Source organism: Phoxinus phoxinus, assembly GCF_949152265.1.
Source record: "Phoxinus phoxinus genome assembly, chromosome: 9".
Taxonomy (NCBI): domain Eukaryota; kingdom Metazoa; phylum Chordata; class Actinopteri; order Cypriniformes; family Leuciscidae; genus Phoxinus; species Phoxinus phoxinus.
This window is the reverse complement of record NC_136884.1, coordinates 37,348,545-37,365,050: the sequence shown is the minus strand read 5'-3', so window position 1 is coordinate 37,365,050 and position 16,506 is coordinate 37,348,545. Positions and strand designations below refer to the sequence as shown.

The window sequence follows — 16,506 nt, the reverse complement described above, 5'->3', positions numbered from 1 at the left end:
CTTGTCGGCTAGAGTTTTTACTTCAAAATGATCTGAAATTCATCCGGGCTAATCGTTCACATTAAACAATAGATTGATTTAAATTTTGTAAGACACTTTTTGTTTGGAAAGGCAATATGCAGGTGGGCGTGAATGATCCAACAAGGTCATGAATAATGTCCTAATTTACACCTGAGAGAAGACAAAGAAGACCTGCTAATGCTGCATACTAATGAGCATTTCATTCAGGTGTCACTGAGCCACAAGAAAGAATGCAAAGACAACACACACACACACACACATATATACATACATACACACACACACATATATATATATATATACATACACACACACACACACATATATATATATTACTACAGAATTGGTTCAGAATTGGAAACATCTTGAAAAAAAAGTGTATTTTTCCACAAACTGTGTATGCTTGCAAATTGTATAATATCCAAGGTAAACATTTCTAGTAATTGTGCAGTTAATTCTCATTCGTATTTTCAGAAAGTTTTGCAATATGTAGGCTATCCTCTCCCCAAATTTGTCACTAATAAAACACAAAAATAATTTAAAGAGAAGGCTTATATTGACCTTTTAAGATTTAGTTTGCACCTTGTAAATTAGGTTTTTATGTGGCAGTAAAAACTTTATAATCTATCCAAAACGAAATGTTGTCTTTCATATTTCGTCTGTAACATATCGTCCAAAACTAGTACTCGCTCCCGCTTATAGCCCGTGCTCATTCATTACTGGATTCTAACACACCGATTTGGTATTTTACTGGTCCACGTTTCAACTCTTGACTGGTCAGTGCTTCAATCAGGCAAGTGAAACTGCCACGATTTCGAGTATGAAGAGTAATTTGTTAACATCTGTCACCAAGCGATGTGTGAAGACATCACCCTCATGGAGGGCTTCAGGTGTGGACTGGACAATGAAATCCTTCCTGATGTCAAGTAACCTTTATTTATATAGCACTTTTTACATTACAGATTGTTTCAAAGAAGCTTCACAGTGATAGGAAAATAATGCAACAAAGTTTGTTTAGTCTGTATAGCTCTAGTAGAAAATTGTGTCATTGCCCAGCTTAACTTCAGTGTTGATTAATTTCAGTTGTAAAAATCATTAGTTATTAATGTAGTTAATGTATCTATACAGCAGCTCTGGAGAAAACAGTGATGTCATCATCCAGTTTAGTTCTTATACAATGTTGTCAAAGCAGGCAGATAAATAATATGACAAATAATAAGTGTCCCCAACTAGGCATCGACCGATATGGATTTTTTAGTGCCGATGCCGATTTTTTTTCATCAGCCTTAGCCGATGGCCGATATGGGCTGCCGATTTTCTTGAGCTGATATTTGGAGCCGATACTGCTTTTGCTCCCACAATTTACATCATAAAATTGACACAATTATCATGATGATGACAAATGTTACAAGTCTCAATTTAAAAAAGGAACATTTATTGAACTTAAAAAAACTATTTAACAAATAGTAAAAACAGGTGAGGGTTAAAAGAGTTCAGTGCTGAAAATACTTATTTAAGCATAATTAAAAATGAGTAATAGCTAAATTTGTTACTGTAGCCTATTGTTAATTAATCTTTGTTAATAAAAATACAGCTGTTCATTTGTTCATGTTATCCACAGTGCATTAGGCTAACTAATGTTAACAAATACAACTTTTGATTTAATAAGGCTACTATAAATGGTGAAATTAACATTAACAAAGATTAATAAATGCTGTAGAAGTGCAGTGTAACAATAGTTAATGTTAACTAATGTAGTTAACTAGAGTTTAATAAATGTAACTTTATTGTAAAGTATTTGTCATAGCCTACACTGATTCAGACGTCTGGTGAGTTCAGTGTTGGATAGATCAGTTGTTTTAACCATTCATAAAAAGGAATCGGTTAAAAGGAGTCATTAGTGCGGGAATCGGAGGAGTCATTAGCGGACGTGTACGCGGTGTGTGATTATCCCGTCAGTTTAGGACATCGCTCAAGATTTGGGTCAACACAGAAAACATTTCATCACTGGATAGGTTTTTGGGTTTATTGAAAGTGTGTTTTGTGTCATTCAGGAATTCAGGAAAAAAAAATCTCTCAATGCTCCACATAAAAACTTCGGTCTTCCGACCTTTTACCGTCATGTCAAGTTTCAATTGATTTTGATTAATATGCGCGAGGGAGAGCAAGACAGTTTGAAGCATCTAGGTTTGAAGACGGTGAGAATGCGCGCGCGCGGCCGGAGGAGGGGCGCTCTCTCTCTCTCTCTCTGCTCGGTCAGTAACATGCGACCTATCACAAGCGCAGCAGCAGTCAATCATACATCACTCACCGATCAAATAAGGCTTTGGCGGGATAAAAATTAACTTTGGCGACCGCCAAAAAACGCAATATGTGGCGTCCGGGTTTGATTCTGTGGCACAAATTAGTATGTGTGGGAAACACTGGAGAGACACGTACGCGTCCAAACCCCAGCCAGGTGGTCGCTGAATAAAACTCCCACAAATACGACGTCGGCATTATTTAATCCTATGTATGACCAGTGTTCGTAACAGCTACCGTATGCATACGAATAGCCTATAGCCTACAATTTAGCTATTTGCAGCTCCCTAAATACAATGACAAGCAGTTTTATAGAGGCATTCGCGTTTTCCATTTGGACCCACAAACTTGCTTGGTTATAGTTGCAAGCACATATAGAGCAACGTGTCCCACTTTCAAAGTGTATGGCAATATTTCAGCCAAGTCAAACAGTTAAAATATGCTTTGAAAGTTTAAAACTTATCGTTGTCTTGAAGAGCAGATTCCAGCGCTCTGCTAGTGGGGGAGGGGCAGTGCAGCGTCTCCAGCAACACAGAGCTGCCTGTGGACGCCTGTCTGTAAATAATGCCGGGGGAAAAATATTGGCGAACACAGCAGCCGTGTATCGGCATCGTAAAAACCGCCAATATCGGCCCGATGTATCGGCCGGCCGATATATCGGTCGACCACTACCAACTTAGCAAGCCAGAGGCGAGAATGGCAAGGAACCCAAACTCAGTTAGGTGACAGAATGGAGAAAAAACCTTGGGAGAAACCAGACTCAGTCAGGGGGCCAGTTCGAGCCAACGAACGAACAGTGTATGATTATTGTCCAGACAGCATTACAGGTCAGAAGTCAGAATGGGATCGGAACATTCTAAATATATAGAGTTCCATCTGGTTGGAGATCGGATTCATCACGCCGGTATGGAGACAGGTTCTGTGATGTCCTAGGGTAATACCTGCTGGACATTCCACAAACGGGGAGCATAAGTCCGCCACAGACCCTGAGCCAGAACCAAAGCCCGCTAAAAAGCCAGAGCCTGACGCCACATCTGCCCCATAGCCCGAGCCTCACAGTGAGTCTGATCAGGTGTGTGAGCCGGCAATATCCTGTGCCACCATAGGAGAGGGCTTGTGTTGTTTGAGGGAATAGAGGAAGACCCTACCCACACTCCCACCACTGAGCTGAGCTGTTACTGATGTCTGCTGGTTATTTTGAGGAATTATATATAGACATTTGGCTGAATCTCCCATCCTTAAAGGTCCTGTCTAGTGCTGTACTCCTATCTCATCTTCATCGTTGCCGCTGGTCCTGTCCAGCATTAAGCACGTTCTGTTTATCATCACTGCTCCCTCCCAGCGTTTCTCTCCCACCTCCACTGCAATATTGCTCCGCCTCCGCTGGTTACCGTCTCCCCCCTAACTTCTCCTCTAACGCAATGCTGTGTTGATGAGTAAGTCATCTTGAGTCATCCGGTCTCCAACTTCAGTCAGTCAAGAGGATACCATGACTGTCTCCAGCTTCTGTGCCCATCACTCCACCTTGGCCTTTCGACCTTTAGGCCCCGCCTTGGCTCCTCCCTCCCTCGGCTCCACTGGAGATCATCATCTTTACTGCTCCACAGGGCTCCCTCATCTCTCCGGCTCCACCTTGGTCTCCGCCTTGGTCTCCAAAGCCATCTGTGTCATTCAGTCCTATTCTCTCTCCGTCTGCACCCTGGTCTCTTCTGCCAACGGCTCCATCTCTGTCATCCCCCGGGTATCCCTCAGTTTGTTTCATTCATTGTCCAGTATTGTTTGTGTGTAAAATGTTGTGTCATGTCCTTGAGATTTATTTTGATTTTATTTTGTTTATTGTTACCATTTAAACTTTTGAATCTGTTTCATCATAATTGGAACTAAAATGCCAAATTTCATTCATTCTTTATTCAAAGGGTTTGATATCTGCCAGTTTGAAAGTATTTGGGACGTATCCTAAAGAAAGCAATTAATAACAATTTTGAGAAGTTCTGAGATTACAGATTACACACTTTTTATCACTCCCTCCAGGAAATAAACGAAACCATGGCTCTGGTTACTGATGGATTTATTGCTTTGTCATCTTTTTCTCCGTCATCACATTCACCGTCAATGAAATCCACCGTCAAACTACAGTATGACGTAAAGGATAAACACGTTCACATACAATATAAAGAGGTAAATACAAAAACAAATCGGGAAATACAAACGTAATACACATACCTCGCTGGCTGCATATAACCAAGAGGGAATGAGTTCACTTGAAAATACCCGGTTCAAAACACAAAAATGAAAAACATCTTCTTTAACGTTATTTCTCTGCTCAAATAACGAGTATCTCTTGTAATACACACGCGGAGAATAACTTCTCACCAAAATGTAAACCTTCCTGTTGCACCTTAAAGGATCCGTGTGCAACGCAAATGTACTTTAGTTCCTTATTAACATCAACACTCAATATTCATGAATAGATGAAACAAATAACAAACAAAAACATATTAAAATAACAGAAATAATATGTATGGCAGTTATACTCCCACCAAATGACTATTTGTCATTTCATCTCACAATTTAAACATTTTCACACCTTAATTTCAACCATACAGCATGCTTTAAACCTTACAGTAGCATAAAATACTGTATTCATGAAATAGCAACCATAACCTTTACTCTGCTCCAAGCAATACGACTGTCTTTTGTACAGGCCTATCAAGGTAGACTGGCTTGGCAATGAGTCTTCCCTGGCTGTCTAAGGTCGAGTCACTAATTAACAGTTTCACCTTTCTAACCTTTCCATCAGTGCTCGGATACACCTCTGTCACTCTTGCCAATCTCCATTGGTTACGTGGAGAACTGTCCTCCTGCAGGATGACAATGTCGTTAACTTTCGTATTTCTCTTCTCTTTCTGCCATATTTGTCTTTGCTGAAGATTAAGGAGATACTCCTTCCACCTTGTCCAAAATTCGTTTGCCAAAAACTGCACCTGGCGCCATCTCTTGCGCAAGTATAGATCCTGACTCACAAACTCCCCTGGAGGTGGGAATATTATGTTAGACTTCATCATAAGAATGTGATTGGGCGTGAGAGGTTCAAGGCTTGTTGGGTCATTTAAATGCTCGATTGTCAGAGGTCTGCTATTTATAATAGCCATTACTTCATACAGAAAGGTTCTGAGCGAGGCACTGTCGAGTCGTTTAGCAGACTGGTCAAGGATTGCGGTTAAAACACTTCTGATCGTCCTTATTTGCCTCTCCCATACGCCTCCCATGTGGCTCGATGATGGGAAGTTCATTATGAACTCACATCCATATTCCTTTAACTGTTCATGATCCAAATTCTTCATTGCCTTCATGAACTCTCCTCTTGCACCTACGAAGTTAGTGCCTTGATCACATCTCAACTGTCTTACATGTCCGCGTATTGCGATGAATCCACGCAATGCGTTGATAAAAGCATCTGTTGTGAGGTCATCAAGCATTTCAATATGTATGGCTCTAGAGCACATACAGGTGAAAATAAGACCATATTTCTTCAGTTCCTTTCTTGCTTCCTTCACATAGAATGGTCCAAAGCAGTCTATGCCACAATATGTGAAAGGAGGTGTCATTTCCATTCTTTCTTCTGGCAAATCTGCCATTTTTGGATCTTGTGTGTTCCTTCTGTACTTTCTGCATGTTGTGCATTTGTAAATATGTGAGGCAACTGCTCTGTTACATCCTATGACCCATACTCCATTGGATCGCAATTCATTGGCCGTCATTCCTCTTCCTTGATGCTGCACCTTTTCATGGTAGTGCTTAATAAGCAACAACGATACATGACTCTTATTTGGCACAATGGCAGGATGCTTGACATGAGGATGAAGAACAGATCTTGTCAAACGTCCTCCAACCCTAAGCACACCATGCTCATCTACAAACGGACTCAGTTTGTGTAGTTTGTTGTTTTTGGGTTTTCCTTCCTTGCCTTGCGTTATACCTCTGATTTCACTGCTGAATGCTTCCCTTTGAACCAACTTGATTATAAACAGCTCTGCTTCCTGTCTGTCCTCAATACTTGTAGCTCCACTTACTTTATCTTTGATGCCCTTGATCTGTTTAGCATGGCGTTTCAGAAGAGCAATAGCCTTGACAGCTCTTTTCCAGTCAGAGAACTTTGTTAGACGGTCTAACAATGACCTCTCCTCCCTCACCTTGGTGTTGAGCACCAGGGCCTTTCTAAGTTCCGGATCATCATCATAGACTTCTCCCACCATAACATCTCCTTTGGGTAGCTCTCTTTCCCATAAAAAATCTGGGCCAGTGAACCAATTTGAAGCAACAAGCTGATCTGCGGAGAGACCTCTCGACGCATGATCCGCAGGATTATCTTCAGACTTTACAAAGTGCCATTGTGCAGGATCTGTAGTGGACTTGATTCTTTAGATTCTGTTCGCTACAAACACATGAAAACGTCTGGCATCATTGTTTATATAGCCGAGGACGACCTTTGAGTCAGTCCAAAAATGTTCTTGAAGACCCTCTATTTCAAGCTCACTTCTGAGCATAACACTTGTTCTTGCTGCTACAACTGCAGCCGTCAACTCAAGCCGTGGCACTGTGGTTACCTTGGTAGGAGCAACCCGTGCCTTTCCCATGACTAGCGTGCAGTGAACCTCTCCCTTGACGTCGACTGCTCTGAGGTAAGTACATTCCCCATAACCGATGACACTTGCATCTGAGAAGTGGTGAAGTTCGTACTGCTTGACATCCTTGAAGTTATCTGGGATATAACACCTTCTGATCCTTACATTAGATAAGTTTCGAAGATCTTGTAGCCAGATTTCCCACTGCGCTCTTAGCTCTAGTGGGAGCGGCTCATCCCAAGTTACTTTGTCTCGACACAGTTGTTGTAGGATCTGCTTTCCACGGAGAATAAAAGGCGCTACGAACCCCAATGGATCGTAGATGGAGGCTACTGTAGAAAGTACTCCTCTTCTGGTATTTGGGTGTTCCTTGACAGTTACTCTGAACTGGAAGTCATCAGAGGATACACACCATTGAACGCCAAGAGCTCTTTCCATGAGTGGCTCTCCCAAAGCCATATCCATGTCCTTGACACTTTCAGCACACTCGTCCTTCGGTACGGATTTCAATACCTCCTTGCTGTTGGAGATAAATTTGTGTAGTCTAAGCTTGCCTGTGCTGCAAAGGTCTCTCGCTTCCTTAATCAGTTGAATTGCTTCGGCGTCAGATGTTGTGCACACCAATCCATCGTCAACATAAAAATTCCTTTGGATGAACTTAACAGTGTTTGGGTTAAATTTATCCTGACCTTGAGCGGCTAGATGCTTAAGTCCAAAATTGGCACAACCAGGTGAGGAGGCTGCCCCAAATAGGTGGACCTTCATCCGAAAAATTGAGGGTGGAGACTCTAGATCACCGTTCTCCCACCATAAGAACCTGAGGTAGTCTTGGTGCTCAGGCCTTACATGGAACTGGTGAAACATTTTTTCCACGTCACACATGATGGCAATCGGGCCCTTGCGAAACCTACAAAGGACTCCCACCAAGGTGTTTGTGAGCTCTGGTCCAGTAAGAAGTTGGTCATTCAGTGACGTCTCTCGAAACCTTGCTGAGCAATCAAAGACCACTCGTATCTTCCCAGGCTTTTGGGGGTGGTATACGCCGTGGTGGGGAATATACCAGACTGGTTGATTGTGAAGCTCTTCTTCAGGGACCTTTTCTGCATCGCCACGAGCAATGATGTCTTTCATAAACTCCAAGTAGTCAGTGCAGTATTGTTGGTCTCTCCTGAGCCTTCGTTCCAAGGACATTAGGCGTTGAACAGCACATGATTTATTATTTGGTAGATTTGGTCTGTCTTGTTTGAAGGGCAAGGGCATTTCAAAATGACCGTTTTGCTTCTGTCTGATTCCGTCTTTCAATTTAGCCAAGAAGTGAAGATCTTCTTGAGAGAAGGATGTCTCGTCTCCAGCTCTCTCACTGAAATCAGATTCCAACATCTTAATTATGTCATCTGGACTGACCATTTCACTGACCTGGGTATTGCAAACATAGTGGACTTCTCCTTTAAGCTTGACCATTGCATTCACTTCAGGCATGACTTGTTTTACGATGATGCGATGGCTTACTCCAATTGCATCACCGTAGTGTTCACCTGGGTCACCATAACTCACTATGCTCCATCCTAAGTCGGTCTTCTGAGCAAATGGCTGGCTTTCCTCTCCACAAACGACTTCTCGTGGCATTAGAGCTTGTGGGCAATTGTACCCGACCAACAGACCAATTTCGCAATCCTTTCGAGGCGCGATGTGGTCAGCAAGATGCTCCAAATGAGGCCATGCCTTTGCTGTCTCAGGCACTGGGATGTGTGTGCGATTAGCAGGGATGAAGTCACGAGTGTAAACTGTCAGCACTGTTAACTTCTTGGTGGAAAATAGGCCCCTTATTTGTAGGCTATTAAGTCTTTTACAGTGAATGATTGTCCCTTTTGACGACATCGTAGATAGTTTTAACTTCACTTGTTCCGTGTTTGTATCAAGAACATCTGCCACTTCATTAAGAATGAATGAAGAGTCACTCTGTGAATCTAACAGAGCATAGACGAGAACTTCGTTGTCTGGATCACTTGACGTTGACACATAGACAGGTACTATTGCCGACGTACTATTCTGTGTACTATTAGTATCTTGTACAACTCTGTTAGAGGTTGTTTCCTTTGTGACGTCTTGTGGTTGAGTTCTTTCCTTAGATTGTTCTTTCTTTAGTTCTTGGTCCCTTTTTGAACGTTCTTCGTGCAGGCATGTGGGGTGCCTCCTTGAGCATGAATCGCAGACCATCCGGTTACTGCAGCTCTTAGACTGGTGGCCAGGGCTCAAACAGCCGAAGCACAGTTTTTCACTTTGCATAAATTTTACGCGGTCAGCAACTGGCTTCTCTCTTAATTTATAGCACTTGTGTAAGCTATGTCCTGGTTTTTTACAAAACACACATGTGACTATTTTTCTCTCAGTGGTGTTTGTTGTGAAGATCTTGGCACCTACGGTTTGGTTCTTGGAGGTCATAATGTTCTGGCTTCTCATCTTTGCTTTATCAGATTCACCTTGCCGTAATGCATGGAAGGATGTAATGGGGTTGCAAGCGATGCTAGCCTCCATTGAAAGGAACGTCACAAAATAACTGAAGTTTGGGAACCTTCCGTGTTCAAGTTGATATTGTGTGGCTTTTCGGATCCATCCGGAGCTTAACCAGTCAGGTAACTTGGCAGTAAGTTTTTGATTCTCAATTCCATCATTCAGAATGTGGAGACTGTCATTGTTAGCCATAGCACTTTCGCAACTGCGTAATAGGTCCACAAATTTTCTCAACTCAGCACTCTCTCTTGAAGCTATTTTTGGCCATGTATGTAGTTTGTCTCGGAAAGCCTTGGCAATTACAAAGGGTTGGCCATATCTTTCATTGAGTAGGTCCCATGCTGCATTGTATGAATCTTCTGAACCAGACAGAAAATGACCTTCTAGGGCTTCTCTAGCAGCTCCTCCGACATATTTTTGAAGGAAGAAGACTTTCTCTGCGGTTGGAATATTCTTTTTCTCTATAAGAGTCTGAAAGGATGATTTCCAATGATTAAACTTGAGTGGATCCCCACTAAATATTGAAGGTTCTGGAATGGGTAGCCTGTTTGCTGTCATAGCTTCAGCTAAGACCTTCACCAGCTCACGCATGTCATTTTGGAGTTCACTTCTTGGAGTCACATCTCTGAGTGGTGGTGGATGCTGATCAGCAATACTCGCTTGATAGATTATCTGCATATCTGTAGGCAACTCAGCATCAGGGTTTTGTGGTAAAAAGTCTTGGGTTGGATAGAACTCATTTGCATTGTACACTAGAAGCTTTGCTTTGGCTGCATTAAGCCTCTTTAGCTCTTCCAAACGCTCAAGCTCTCTTTTCAAATTTTCAACTGACCTTTTTCTTGCAGCATTCTCTTCATGCTGTCTCTTTAACAGAGCAGCCTCTTGTTTCTCTTTTTCTATCTTACGTTCAATTTCTTCCTTTTCTCTTTGAAGACGGCGAGTTGATGCAGCTGTTTCTTGGTCTGCAACTATCAACTTATCCTCAGTTTCAAGTCTCTGCAATTCTGCTTGGTGGGTTTCTTGCTCACCCATAATCTTCAATACAGCCTGTGTATGTGCATACTCAGCAGCAGCTTCTTGTCTTTTGGATGAGGATACAGCAGAGTGAATGGATTTAGACTTAGAATTATTGCTCTGAGATGAAACACTGGAGGTTGAAGACGCGAATACAGATGAAGCATCAGGCCAAATAATTTCCTCCTTATTTCCTTGAATTTGAGACTGTGCATTCTGTATTACAATTCTGGTGATGGATGCACATCTGTCCACCTTGCATCTCATGTCATGAGCTGGGCTGTCAATCTTTCGGTATTCATCATAAACACTGTTCAGCTCAGATTCTTCTCTTTGAATACATTTAATGTGTTCTTGGAGGATATCACTGGGATCTTGTTTGATTACAGATTTTTTAGCCACCTTAGTCAAAACTTTCCAGCGTTCATAAATACTGCCAAAGCGAAGTAATAATCCTTTCACTTTTTCCTTCTGATATTCCCTTCCCTTTTCTGTTAATGTTCGATCTCTTTCACTTCTACGAGGCTCTGCAGGCTGTACTGCTTCTTGTACAATGGTAGACTTCCCTGACACTTGTTCCTTTTCACTTGTTTGAGACATCTTACATTATCTGGGAATTGCTTGTACACTTAAAATTAGCTGTGTAGTTAACAGCAGATTTTTTTTCTTTTTTCTTTTTCTTCTTTCTGAACAATCAATTAAATTTTGTCCATGTCCTTTAGATCAACCCTTCAATTAAAGCAAAATTGTAAAGGCTTGGTGCTATTGCATTTAAGTGAACATCCTTAAAAGATAATAAAAAACTTCAAAAAACTTAAATATATTGACTTGCTTAAATGTGCACAAATTATTCTCCTCTTTTTAAAGTTATCACTTACTTTCTTCAATAGACAATATCAATATATTCCCCTTATACAATTTAAACCACAGTTATTATTAAGGTTACACAGTCCCTTGTAGTGTTCAAACTTATTGTCAACTTTCAGAACACAAAATTAAGTGTCTGACTTATGGACGTCTTAATGAAACACTGATGAACTGCAGGTCCTTAACGGTAAACGTGGGCTTATCTGTGTAATGTTACGTGACACAGCTGGTCTGGGGCGGGCACGAGCAGCTTCGGGAACGTTGACGCGGGTCCGAGCCGGGCGCGAGCAGCTTCGGGAACGTTGACGCAGGTGCGAGTTTGACTATCACTCCCTCCAGGAAATAAACGAAACCATGGCTCTGGTTACTGATGGATTTATTGCTTTGTCATCTTTTTCTCCGTCATCACATTCACCGTCAATGAAATCCACCGTCAAACTACAGTATGACGTAAAGGATAAACACGTTCACATACAATATAAAGAGGTAAATACAAAAACAAATCGGGAAATACAAACGTAATACACATACCTCGCTGGCTGCATATAACCAAGAGGGAATAAGTTCACTTGAAAATACCCGGTTCAAAACACAAAAATGAAAAACATCTTCTTTAACGTTATTTCTCTGCTCAAATAACGAGTATCTCTTGTAATACACACGCGGAGAATAACTTCTCACCAAAATGTAAACCTTCCTGTTGCACCTTAAAGGATCCGTGTGCAACGCAAATGTACTTTAGTTCCTTATTAACATCAACACTCAATATTCATGAATAGATGAAACAAATAACAAAAAAAAAACATATTAAAATAACAGAAATAATATGTATGGCAGTTATACTTTTCAATTGTTTAGTGGGTATATGATTTAATATACATGTTGTTGGATTTGATGTTTTACATCTTTTTTCATGTATGTAGTTTTGTGCCATTAAACAGATGTTGACTTGTTTTTGTTTCTTTTCACCTTAGGCCTGATGACTCTGACAGAGGAGAGTCAAGAACTGAATGAAATTGAAGAGAAAAATCAGTACGAGAAATGTCATGATTTCATGACTGAGGAAAAATCTACTGGTTGTTCACAGACTCCTAAAACAGGAACTAGAAGAAGAGAGAAGCCTTACTCCTGCCAACAGTGTGGGAAGAGTTTCAGTTGAAAAGAAAGCCTTAAAGTCCATATGAGAATTCACACTGGAGAGAAGCTTTACTCCTGTCAACAGTGTGCTAAAAGTTTCAGTCAGAAAGAAAGCCTTAAAGCCCACTTCAAAATCCAAACTGGAGGAAAGCCATTCATATGCCCTCAGTGTGGAAAGAGATATATACAGAAGAAAACCCTTAATGCCCACATGAGAGTTCACACTGGAGAAAAGCCCTTTACCTGCCAACTGTGTGGGAAGAGTTTCTCACTAAAAGAAATTCTTAAAATTCACACGAAAGCTCACACTGGAGAGAAGCCGTTTGTTTGTGAACAGTGTGGAAAGAGTTTCAGATTTAAAGATAGCTTTAATAATCATTGTATGATGATTCACTGTGGAGATAAATGTTTTATGTCATCAGTGTGAAAGGAGTTTCCCAGAGAGGAATCACCTTAGTCATGTAAAAATTTACATCGTTGAGAAGCCTTACATATGTCTTCGCTGTGGACAGAGTTTCACAAGAAGTATAAACCTTGAGAATCACATGAGAATTCACACGGGAGAGAAGCCTTTCACCTGCCCTCAGTGTAGAAAGAGTTTCTCAGTTAAAGGAAACCTTAAGATTCACAGGAGAGCTCACACTGGAGAGAAGCCATACAAGTGTCTTCAGTGTGAGAATAGTTTCTCATTTCACACAGAGCTGAAACGGCATTTGCAAACTCATTCTGAAAAAAAATAGCCATTTTTCTCAATGTGAAAAATTTTAACGATCATCTACGCATTCTCTCTGGAGTTGTGATCAGTGCAATAAAACTTCACACTTACAAGTACATAAGTAAAGTCATGTAATGTGTATCTGTTAGAAATCAAGGCTACTTGCACACCACAGCTGAATGTGGGACGCCCCCGTTTACAACACTGTCTGAATGATTTTGAGATCCATCTTTTTACACTGAGGATTCACACAGATGGACTCACACATAAAGGCCCTGATATACTTCAAGCAAAATCTAACAAACTGATGTGACAATTTAATCCAAATCAGGCCAAAACTAAGTTCATTTGGAGTTTGGTTTGGGAATTCGAAGGAGCTTTCCAAAGCGAACTTTCTGGAAAAGTTCACTACGGCTGGTAAACAATGTCATGCTCTCATTGGGCCATGACGATAATGCAATAGGTTGTTGTGGCGGTTCCAGGGCTCGAAAATAAGGATTTATAGAAGACATATTTGTTACTCTTCACTATGTACCTGTTTTTCCATAGAGGGAAATTATGAGGAATAAAATTATGTTTGTAAATCAATTTCCAGTGAATCTGAGAGCTTTAGAGACGTTTAGTCACATTTCAGCACAATTTCCATACCACCGATTTTATTGCCATTTAGAAGAAATTATTTTAACCATTTTAATTTAAGGTTTCCATTCAGACAGTCAAAATCAACTGTTTTAAACCCATCATCAGTGTAATTCTTTACAGTCACTGCTATTTTAATCAAATGTAATATTATTATTATTATAATGCACTTAAAAATAAATAAATAAAAAGTTAAAATTTCATTTTATTTATTCCCCTTATATTCTGTCGAGAAACTGAGTTTAAACAAGATGGATATATTCATCATAAGGATTCAGTTTTAGTTAGTAAATTAAACAGTAGATATTTCTCTGTAACCTCAAACAACTGGGGTATTAATCACAAATTCTTAATGAGTTTGAAATACTTAAAAAAGTTATTTCCAATCCTTGTAATATGAATATCAAGATACTTGACTTTGTTCATGATTTAGAAAATCACAAATACTTACTATTTGGTATAATTATATTTAGATATAAGCCAGAAGCTGTTGAAAAAATATCAGTAGCATTGAAAGCTTTGGGTATCTGTGATTTTTCCTTTGTATCAATCCATTATTTTATCATTTGAATGTGTTTTGTGTATGTGAATTTTTATTTCGTGTGAAAAGGACTTTTATTATGGTGTGGCGATATGATGTCATAAGTCTGCGCCGCTCCTGCATCTGTGATTCTGCTGAAGAAAGGTTTGTGTTTTTATCATTTAAATAGTTTAAATCAATTAAACCCATCAGTACAATTGTATAGAGACCTTTGAAATGAAATAACTATTTTTGAATTAAACATTATAATGTATATAATATGGTTAGGGTTAGCAGGGAATAACAGTAATTAACATAGTTTTTACAGGACTGCCAAGTCTCATGCATTCAGCCTGAGACTCACTGTTCTCACGCCCCACATCCATATTCTCACACAGTATTTGTTTTCTTCCGTACTATGGAAGTAAATGGGGCCAAAAACTGTCCTTTGTCTTTGAGAAAGATTAAGATGTAGCTACTCTACCTGATATTTATCACAATGAATCGTAATCGAATCACAAGCTTCTGAATTGAAATCATGATTTTTTGTCAAGCACTAATATAAACAGTAACCGTTATTGTACAATGTTGTCACTTGCAACTTAATTGAAATTCTGTTTAGTTCTCAAATGTTTTGACAATCACAACACACTTATTGTGATGCAAGGTATTTGTGTTTTGTTTTTTTCTTAAACAGTTATTTTTCAGTTATTATAAACAGTTAATTATTCTCCTCTTAAACAGAACAGTGTCCAAACACACAGAAAACTCATGGTAAAGCGACTGAGATCCACGTGACAATATTATAAAGATGGCATTTATTAAAGAGGAGAGTGAAGACGTGAAGATTGAAGAAACATTCAGAGTCAAAGATGAAGAAACTGAGGAACAAACAGGTTAGTTTCATTCTCAAAATCTTATTCAGTCGTCATGTGTCTCTTTATTGGATTTATTACATGCAACTGGTGTCACAAATGACATTAGAAAAATGGATTTATAACTAACAAAAAAGTTATAGCTGTTTAATTTTATTGTAATAAAAAAGTACTGCAATACAATTTTTATATTTTATTAAAATAATATATAAATACAAATTTGGTTCACCCTAAAAATTATATGAAATCAAAGCCATAGTTCGAAAGAAGTTGTGTTCCAAATTTGAGACTAATTTCTTTAAAAAATAGATTTTTATGAGCTGCTATACCAACAAAGGCCAGTAGGTGACATTCATGCCCAGTTGATGATTCCTAACAGTGATGCGCGGGTTGATCCAAAATGAGCGGGTGCCTGCGGTTACGAGTCATCCAAAAATATTTGTAATGATATTCGGGTCGCGGTCGGTCGGGTCGTTTGAAATAAAGATGCTAATTAAACCTTTGTAATTTATAAAGTAGCCTACTAGACACAATGTTCTATGAAATACATAGGTCTACACTTTATTGTCTGAATAACTGCGCGAGGATGACGCACGAGCTCATCAGAGATGACAGTGGGAAATCCTTATTTACCTTTTGAATGTTGAGCGCGTTATTAACTTTTGAATAAGAGCTGACGCGGGACAAAATGCCCGATTTCCCAACACGTTGAACTGAGCAATGCCATTGTGCCATTTTAATAGGCTACTTTTAAACGCATATAGCTCAGTAATGTCAGTTTTATGTAGGCTATTTGCTGTGAGGGGGCGGGGGGGTTTTTGTTGGGAAAGTCGGGGGAGAGACGCACACTTCGGTTAGACTGGATAAACACATGCAGCATCTTAATGGTTACGAAAATTAAACGAAATAAATGAATAAATCAAGCCTTTATTACAAAACACTAAGCGATATCATACAGCAATCAGAAAAATGCGCACCCCTAGTTCCTCCGTCTATGGCCCAATGACGCTACGATGAGCATTAGAAAAGCGTTTTAAAAAACGCGGGTCAGGAAGCGGGTCGGGTACAATATTTTCTTTCTTTTTTTTTGCGGTCCAAGTTTCGGGCGGGTTAGTTGAAAACGTCGGTCGGGTGCGGGTTGTTTATACATTGACCCGCGCATCACTGATTCCTAACACTTGTTACCACTTGACCTCACACCACAACACAGATTGATATCTTTTTTTTATTCAAAACATTGTTTTCAAGATGTAAAATATTTTAAAAGAGTATAAACAGTTC

At 39.8% G+C, this 16,506-nt stretch overlaps 1 protein-coding gene across 2 annotated transcripts in view; it reads left to right on the top strand.

The window, feature by feature from the left end:
* Positions 1–16,506, top strand: part of LOC307004156 (uncharacterized protein) — a 149,430-nt gene that overhangs the window by 121,173 nt on the left and 11,751 nt on the right. The window contains exons 1-2 of one of the 2 annotated variants that reach the window (XR_013798925.1): positions 14,480–14,515; positions 15,072–15,246. The exons of the other annotated variant lie outside the window; for it this stretch is intronic. The gene's annotated coding sequence lies outside the window, so the exon portion shown is untranslated. Of the gene's footprint in view, positions 1–14,479; positions 14,516–15,071; positions 15,247–16,506 lie in introns of those variants that run through there. 2 annotated transcript variants of the gene reach the window in all.